This window comes from Diadema antillarum, unplaced genomic scaffold (genome assembly GCF_040938485.1).
Source record: "Diadema antillarum isolate AM-2024a unplaced genomic scaffold, OU_Dant_1.0 seq00001278_RagTag, whole genome shotgun sequence".
NCBI classification, from domain to species: domain Eukaryota; kingdom Metazoa; phylum Echinodermata; class Echinoidea; order Diadematoida; family Diadematidae; genus Diadema; species Diadema antillarum.
In genome coordinates, this window is record NW_027272058.1 from 170,179 (window position 1) to 173,698 (window position 3,520).

The window sequence follows — 3,520 nt, forward strand, 5'->3', positions numbered from 1 at the left end:
CATCCTCCAATCCTGTCTGGTGGTCGCCCCCTGGCGGACCAAGCGCCATGATCGGGTTCTAGATCTTCTCGTGACCCAGCCGAGGGGGCATGGTTGGAACGTCCAGCGCGAACAACCTCAGCTGGGATACGCAGACCCGATATTATCATGGGGCGCGACGGTCGGGCAATGGTGATGGACGTGCAGGTGGTGGGTGATGCTAACATGTCGTCGCTTGCTGCGGCACATACATGGAAGGTCTCCTACTACCGTGAGAACTCGGGCATCAGTGATTGCATTGTAAAACACTTTGACCATCAGCCCAAGTTCTCCACACTCGCCATCAATTGGCGGGGGCTTTTTGCTGAGGCCTCTGTGCACACGCTGCAGAGCGTTGGGCTATCGCGGGTGGACACCAAGCTACTTTGAGGGTTTGGCTAGAATCTACCGCATGTTCAAAGCACAGTCAGGGCGTGACTGACTGCTCCGCGATCGCTCATCTGTTGTGTCTCAATCCTGGGAGCATTTATCACATATCTGGCGGGAGTAACTATGACTCTCTTAAGTTTATGATTTGCGAGTGCGTCCCTTGCTCGCTTCCAATTCTCTTTGTTGACGCACTCTATTTTCGTTACCTGAGTTTTTGAGTCATAGTTATTAAGGGAGAGCCTCCTCATGGCCCCGCCGGGCAACGTCTAACTTGCGTAGACGGCAGATCTCCCTTAACCATTTTGTTTGGTGTTTGTGTGCCCTTTCCAAATTCTTTCTGTTTTGTTATTGTAGTACAAATTTAGGACTACAATTAGGGGCACACACTTTTCTTTTCTTTTCTTTCCGTTGTTTCGTTTCCTAACCGTTTTGTTTATAACCACAGTATGAGCGGCACCGGTTTCGAGAACGGTGCTGACGTCGACCAGGACAATTCTATTTGTCCAATATGTTGTCGGAAATTCAAGTCATTCGCAGGTCGACGTCAGCACGAGCGGAAGTCCCACCCAGACGAATACCATTCGGGTGTGGCCAACGCCATCAGGGCACGCCCGAAGATGAGGTGGGATGAGGAGGAGCTGAGACTGGCCGCGAGTGCGGAGATTTCCGCACCCGCTTCTGTACACAACATAAATCAGATCATTGCGAAAGTACTGCCGCACAGAACCATCGAGGCCATAAAAGGCATGCGGCGTAAAAACGCCAGATACTCAGCCCTCCTCAGGGAAATGAGATGCCAAGGGGGTTCGGATGTGGGAGCAAACCCTGCCGAACCCAGGCTTGAGCAAGCCACGGAAGAAACTTCTGGCCCTCCTTCTTCCGTGGAGACATCGGTCGAGGCCGCCGCTGCGGTCTCGGCCGATACGGATGATAGCTCGAGCCCAACGCGTGCTTCGAGTGAGGGAGCCACTCCACCGGTGACCCCTAAAGAGGCCTTTGTGAGGATCTCTGGGGAGTTGGGCCTTCGGGTCCCCTCCCCATAGGGAGCTCAGGACCTCTTGATGGGCAAGCTGGAGGAGTGGCTCCGAGCGCCACCTCACGATGCCGCCCTGCAGCCCCTTGGGCCGACCAGCAGGGCGGGGACTAAGAAAAGAAAATCCCAATGGAAGTACCGACAGACTTACATATCTGGTTTAATTGTAATTAACCCATACTCTTTTGGCATCTCCCCATCAGTCGGGGCCGCGTCTGGAAGGCCTGGCTGGAACCGCAGCGTGGCGGGTCGGGAGAGTCCAGACTGGCGCGGGGTCCGCCCGGTAGACGAGCCATCGTCCATTTCGGCCGACGCCCAACAACTGACTCGGAATGGTGTGGACAGGGGGGAAACCGACTGTCTAATTAAAACAGAGCATTGCGATGTCCGCAACAGGGTATTGACGCCATGTGATTTCTGCCAGTGCTCTGGATGTCGAGTGAAGAATTTGAACAACTGACTCAGAACTGGCACGAACCAGGGAGATCCGACTGTCCAATTAAAACAGAGCCTTGCGATGTCCGCTCCACGCAATGTGACTTCTGCCCAATGCTCTGAATGTCAAGTGGAGAAATTCAACATGGACCAGGGATTCCGGATACCCATATGAACAGAACAGAACATCGAATGCAACCAAGACCCCAAGCAATGGCAGAGAGCTACCCATACTGGGTACCCATGCTGGGTACCCATGCTGGGCATGGGTCGATGACAGCAGAGCTTCTGGGGAGGTGCCTTCCATTTTTTCCTTCTACCCTTTTCCCTATCTTTCTTGTGTCCACGACTCCTTACTTCCTTCCGTTGTGTGGCTCCCGGGATAATAGTGTAAGACTAAATGTATTTTCTTTTCTTCAGGGCCAGCTTTGCCCGGAGGACTCCGAGGTCATTTATGTCACACGTAAGATACCGTGCGTTGCGATATAGTTTAGTATAGTATGTGTATGTGTCTAGTAGTAGGGGAGATTCTCCAAAATGGCGAATTCAAAAAAAAAATAATAAAATAGCCAAATGCCTCGTCATCTTATTAGTGACATGGAGATCATTCATCAATTTGGGGATAAGAATATGTACACTGGCCTGTGAAGCAGCTTCTTGTTGTTGTTATTTGAATTTATTTGGCGTTTATCATTTCCCTACGAATATTTACGCCAAATCATTACTTATGAAATTACTTTGAATTCCAAATTTTACCCTACATCATTTTCATTTTTTTCAAATAATTCAAAAAATAATCTGTCATAAGAATATCAAATAACAATCTCCCTCACTAGCCTCATTTGAAGTTGCCCAGTTGATGATCATATTTTCTAACCAGCCCAGCTTGGTACCTTAAGCAGGCTTCTCGGCAAGGAGGGGGCTGTGATTGGCTGTCCACCTGCCTAGGCCACTCCAATACATGAGAACTCGTATGCCCACCTGTGTTGCCTCACTGCCAGCAGGCCTACACTTACAGTGCCAAATAAAATGATGGCACAAAGATTTAGAAATAATCTGAAATTTGAGATGCCATGCAAAAATGTCACAGCATGAATGTCCTATACTCCTAATGCATAAAGGTGTGTCATATCATGGCAGACGTGCAGGAGTACAGGGAATCTGGAAAACTAATATGATTGCCTTTCAAAAAAAAATGCTTGAGTTGCATGGAACATTCATTACACTTCTCGACAATGGGCAAGATAATCAACATCAATAATATCTATGTGCCAAGAATTTTTCCTGGTTTCTGCGTAAGAAGCTGAAAAGGTATTAACAATTACCAGTCTAGTGTTGGTTTTTGTTTTGTTTTGTTTTTCAAAGAGAGAATAAATTCAACTGATATCCTTTCTCCAGCATAATAGATGCTTACCACTTACAGCAGGTATGAAGTTGAACAGTACTTGGATGATATTCCTGAATTGCATACCTTTAAGATTTACAATGTTCAGCAGTTCTACAATCAGTGGCCACCTTACATTCTAGCAGACTGTTTAAAACCTGATGTATGTGGTACAGCGGGCCCCAAGGATGAAAAATGGCCTATAGATCCTTGGGACTAGGGCAGCTTCTTTCTATCAAACTATAACAATAATTCTTAGC